The following is a 6,354-nucleotide window of genomic DNA, read 5'->3' as shown; positions in this document are numbered from 1 at the left end:
ATATACTAAAATATGGGAGACTTGTCGTATGCGGTTTGTCCTCAGAAAATTAATGACCGAACCATGTTCGGGAAGGTAGAAAACATAAAAGTGAGATTTTAGCTAAGTGGGTTTATAGGAACCCCTTAGTGACTTGAGAGAAGTAATATATGTTATAAAAGTAGTTTAAATAATTATTCCGCAAAGTGTTTACAGTTACGGTCACAGCTTTTATTTATTACGCTTTTTATTGTTTTAAATGCTCACGTAATAAACAGAAAAAGTTTAGTCGCATTTTTATAAATGAATTGTTGTGAATGTAACTACGCTTAATATCATAATTAATGTTAACAATACCGGTGTACAACGAGCTATTACATGTTATATGATCTTGATGTTATGATGATGCACTGATGATATATGTTACAAGAATCCTGGCCAGTGATCGTGGTATGTAGGTTGCCTATGACTTGACTTTGGGAGCTATTTCATACTGAGATTTTGTTGACTGTCTATGGCTTGACCCTGGAAGTCACTCATGTGCAACCGTCTATGGCTTTGACCCTGGGGTTACACAACGATGATATGATGATGCTATGTTTATGTTGTATGTCTGTATTATATGCTTTATATCTGACTTGTCATGCAGGAAGTGGGCTCAGGGGATTAGAGGATCCTCTTTGAACCTTGAGCTTACTGAGATGTTGTTATCTCGCCCCATTTAGGGACATCATTTCAGGTACCCAGAGTAGTGATGATGCTTCTAGGGCCAAGGTCCCCGCAGTGGAGTAGTGGATGATGCAGTTGTTAATTTTATATTATGTTGGGATTTTATTATGGCATGTAGGCTTGCTAACATGCTTAATTATTGTATTGAGATTATGATAAGGATTTATTTAGGCTAATGATTGTATCCTTACAGCCATGGATTAATTACTGATGTTATGTTTTAAGATTAACATAGACTTGATGTATGCATTCAGTTAATTTGGGCATGGAGCCTTATTGTCTGTATTGACCTGTTGAGGGGATTGCAGTCTGTGTGGGACTTGCAAGCTATCTGTTTTAAATTATTGTATTTATCAGGTTAATTGTATGAGTGGGATCATGTCCCCTGTTATCCGAAAAATAGCTGTTATGCTATCCGTGAGACTCCGTCCGGAATGACACTTGATGTTATTTCTGGATGGTCAATGACCACTAATACTTGCTAATGGGATTAATTAGTAAATGTATGTTTGGATTTACGCTTTCGCAGTATCTCACGTGAAAGTTTTTAGAAATGTTTTTATAAAATATTTTGGAAAAAGTTTACTCGTATTTTTACAAGACGCTTTATTCCTTTTCAAATAAAGTCTTCCGCTATGAATATTAAATATCATGTATGTTAACAACAGGAGTACTACGAGGTGTTAAAGTCTTTAGTTTAATGCCAATAGTAGAGTTTATGATATGGAGCCTCTCTGCAATTACATCGGATATACTTCCAGACATATCACTTCGAAATGCTAGGCCAACACCTGATGATGATTGTAGGTGGACACTCGAGGTTGGTTTGCCATAGTAATCCCAACCACTCTTCAGCATAATTGCATCATGATCGGTTCAAATATTGCTATTGTAAATGCAAATGTACTCTGAAGAATTTGCAAGTTGCTAATAATAATTACATTCATAATGTCAATTTTTTTTTTTAGAAAAAGCAATGTACATTAAATTATCATGAGTAAACCACATGTTGAATATTGGAATATAATGAGAAACACCTTTAAGAAATAAAAAAAAATCACTTCCCATTTAACTCAACTAGCGAGTGTGGGATGGAGGCAATCTTTGTACGCAGCCTTATTTTTGCATAATTGCGAAGAGGCTGTTTCTTAGATTCGAACGCATGACCTTTCAGTTATAAAAAAACAGTTTTACCAAATGTGGAAACAAAATCAGAAGATTTGTGGAAGGGAATAAGCAAATAAAAGAATATAATAAAATAAAACAGCGAGAAAACTGGGAAAGAAAAAGAGAAACAACTGCCACTTCCCTTTACAGAAGCTGCTCTGTATATTAACTATTAAGCTCCTCTTGTTATTTTCTATCTTCGGGTTAAGTGAGTTTGAATTCATTTGCTAGCAAATTTTATTGAATTATCATTGTGCAACTATATTACTAATTGACAATCTGTTGCTCCTACTTAGTTTTTGGTAAATCTTTTTTCTAAATTCCTTTTTTGATCACTGTGCAGGGGTAATTAAACATGTTTCTGATAACATGAATATGAATAACTAATCTCTTATACTGTTTTAATGCTTTCTAATGGCAAATGAACCACACCACTTTCAGGTTGTTTGCACCAAAATTGCTTTACTCAATGAAGAATGTGCAGGAATAAGTTGGTGTTATTGTTTTGGTGTGCAATGGCAACAGAAGGGATACTGAAAAAGCAGAACCAAAATCTGATCAGAGATATCTTCCATAGTGAAAGGCATACTCAAAAACCACAACAGATGTCTGCAACAATAAGAGGCTTTTCAATTGAAACTAGTATTCACAGCACAACGATCTTCTTGCATTAAGTGAAGGAAGATTTGGAAAGAGAACGAGACTAAGGTTAAATGCAAGAAGTATGAGAATTCTACCCACGGAGGCCTTGGCAGTTTCCACAATCTCCTTTGCTTTATCTTCATCTCCAACAACGTCAGTCAAGTTTAAAATCTTGTCTTCAGACAACTTCGATTTATCTCAAACAAATTTGCAACTTTGCTTTGGAAGTATGATTAATATGTCATCATAATAACATGACAGATTAAATAAGTTAATAAAGATGGCAAAAGGAAGAGAGTGGCATTGATTAGTTCTATGTGGTTATGGTGTGGGAACTGAGAGCATCAATAACACAACTAAGCTTTGTATACACATCTTCACATATTTTATCATCTAATTGAATTGGTGTAGCCTAAATTTATAGGCACTTATGTCCAGATTTTATAACTATGGCAGTGCTTGAGTTGGCATAATACAGAATGCTGGGCCTGCTGGCTAGTCAACTAATACTATCAAATCTGGAGGAATACGAACCTTTTAGTCATATTCATTTGATTATTTAAATTTCCCCTGTTTACATTAACAATATATATATAGGGGTTTAGTTTTCTTATGTGACAGTAGGTAAGTTAATTTTCCTACACACTCAGATATCAGTGGGTCCCATTATTTTTTAAAACCAAAAAAGAAAAGAAAAAAAATCCAATTTTTAATGTGTCAGCAGGAAATACTATTCACTCTGTTGTGGCAGAAGAATAGTATTTCCGATATATATATATATATATATATATATATATATATATATATATATATTGGGTTTTGCATCTCTCCTTTGACTGCAAAATTTAAGAGTTTGCAGCTGACATAAAAACATGATAGGCCCCACCATTTAAAAAAAAATGACGATGAGTGTGTGGCAGAAGGTATTGGAGAATAAGAAGGAAATTTCCACGTCAGCACAGAAGTAACTGCATCTGCTAGTTAGTTAGGAAATTTTGTTTTTCCTTTTTCTTTCGGTTCATGATGGACCTTTTATATCTTCTTTGTATATAAGGAGATTGTAAAACTTAGAATGAGATACATGTAACTTTTCACTATTCATGAAATATATGAGGTATTCCATTATGGTATCAGAGCTTTAAATTGGAGCTCTGGTATCGCAAGAGAGAGACACAAGAGTTCTTCGTAGTTCTTCACCATAGAACATGAAGTTCCAAATGCAGAGCATGGAACAGAGAAGGAAGCTTCTGCAACACTGCAACCTTCTGGATCACATCACAACCAGTTACCTGATTTTCATACAAATCCATCAAATCCGTTTTTCTTACATCCGAATGAATCTCCTTCAACAGTGCTAGTTTCTCCATTACTTAATGCAAGTAACTATCACACGTGGGCCAGAGCAATGTCAGTAGCTCTTATTTCTAAGAATAAGATTGGATTCATCAATGGAACCATTATTCCACTGCTCGAGACAGATCCAGATTATTTCTCTTGGCAAAGGTGTAATAATATGGTAGTAGCTTGGATTCATAAATCAACATCACAATCTATTGTGCAATCGATCATTTGGATAGAGAACGCTTATGATGTATGGCTGGATCTACAGAGGAGGTTTTCCAGATCAGATGTGTTTCGAGTTTCGGATCTTCAAGAGGAGATCTACAGATTAAACTAGGGAGAAAAGTGTAAGAACCCACACCGTTAATTAAGGTATTTAATTAATTAATTATGCGAAATTAGGAAATGATTCCATAATTGACCCTAATAATTATTATGAGGCTTTAATAATTATAGTAAGTGAGTAATAATGCTGAAAGTCGCTTTTCGGAAGAAAAGTGCAGATACCGGTTCTGCTAGTCGGTATAAATGCGTACCGAAAAAGTATCCCGGAAAATTATAATAAGTGCATGTTAATTACTAGAATAATATGTAGGACTTGTAAAACGAGTTTCAAGTCCAGATAATGAGAACTGGTGCTAGAAACCGGTACTGGCTTGGAAAAGTGCGTACCGGAAAGGTGCTCAGAAAATTACGAAAAAAATATGATAATTCTTAGAAAAATGTCTAGTTTCAGAATCCAAAATTTGAGATTAAAATGCTAAGGGTAGCAATTAAAGATAATACTGTGTGTTTAAGTGGCTTGGGCTATAAATACCCATTTTTAAGGGCACATAGCCCTAGAAAACAGAATTCCAGCGTGAGTTGTTGGTGGAGGCTGACCAGAATAGTGCTCCATTGCTCTTCCCTTCATTTCTTGGCCAAGTTATCACCTTTGATGGTTGTTCCTTCTTTCTAAACACTTAGTGAGGGTGAGAGCTAGCTTTGGGACTGCTTTGTTGGTCTCTTTCTGAGTGTTGGTGGCTGTGTTGAGCTTGTGAGGGGGTTGAGTTAGTAGGTTGGAGTGTAGAGGTTTTGTTCTTGGTTGTTGAAGCTCCAAGTGGTCATCTTTGGGAAGAAAGGAACCACCTTGTTGTGCATTTTCGTGCACTCCTCCAAGTCAGAGCTTGGGAGCTAGTTGTGAGCTCCAATAGCACCTCCAACCTCTGTTTTGAGCTTTGGTGAGTTGTACCTACCTTGAGCTTGTGTTTTAATGGATTAAAGGTATGATCTTTGCATGTTTAAAGGATTAATCAAGTAACCAACTGGGGTGTGGACCTTAATCAGTATAAAGATGCATGCTTTAACGTAAGTAAGTGTAAAAATGGAACCTTGGAAGGATATCTTCACGAAATGCATTTTCTGCATTCTGTCGTGAAATATCCGGATATCTGCCCGATGAATATCCGGATATGTGATATCCGGATATGGGTTTTGAGTATCCGTATAATAGATATCCGGATAGGGGATTTGGGATATCCGGATATTGCATATCCGGATATGTCCAGTGTTATATTCGGATATTGCATATCCAGATATGGTCCCGAGGAATATCCGGATATTCTGGGATTTCGTAGAACAGTAGCTGTGTTGTGTGTACAGTAGGCTATTGGGGGTTTGTGGACCCTAGATTGATGAAGTTGAACTTCTGTAATTAATGAACTAAGTCAGAATCAAGTGATTAAGGACTTATGGCTTGGTATGGAGCCTTAAGACGTTAAACGTAAGGAGAGGCGTTGTCTTTAAGTTATTTGCTTGTGTTGCATTATTATTGATATAGTATTGGTCCATAACAGATTGTGAATCTGCTGTGTTTGGACTTTGAGCTGTGGACTCTTGGCTTTTGGAGTTAGCTTGCAAGGTAAGCTTTCGTGTCCTCGGTTTAGCCATGTTGTGGTTCCACCATGTCCCATGGGGGTATGGTTTATGCATGTTGTGTACATGCTTTTGGATATTTGAAATGTTGATTGAACTTTACATGTAATGGCTTTTAATATGCATGTGTTGTTTCATCTTGACGGGAAGCCTGAGTATGTAGCGCCATACAAGATGGTGTACCGGGGTGAATGCAAGTGGTACTTGCACGGTGTGTAGGTGATAGACGTATACCTGCACTGTCTCTGGCCAGTAGATTAGTATTGACACACATGGCATGATTATCTGCTGCATTGCATTGTTTTAGAAATGATAAATTGCTTTTGAACTTATATTGCACATGTAAGTGAGCTTGGGGTGGAAGATCCTTGAGGACTCACTGACTTACTGAGATTTCTAGATTAGAGATCTTACCCCACGTTTGGGGAATGCTTATTTCAGGATAAGGTAGTATGGGTACTGATGCCTCAGGCGGCAGGAGGCCGGAGCTTAGCTGATTATGTTGTTTCTGCTTATATGTTAGCATGACTGGATTTGGATGCTGTTTATGTTTCCGCTATTTATGATATGTTGTTGTTGAGA

This window comes from Gastrolobium bilobum, unplaced genomic scaffold (assembly GCF_033153095.1).
Source record: "Gastrolobium bilobum isolate Gb01-03AN ecotype WA unplaced genomic scaffold, APGP_CSIRO_Gbil_v1 utg16022, whole genome shotgun sequence".
In the NCBI taxonomy this organism is placed as follows: domain Eukaryota; kingdom Viridiplantae; phylum Streptophyta; class Magnoliopsida; order Fabales; family Fabaceae; genus Gastrolobium; species Gastrolobium bilobum.
This window is presented reverse-complemented; position numbering follows the sequence as displayed.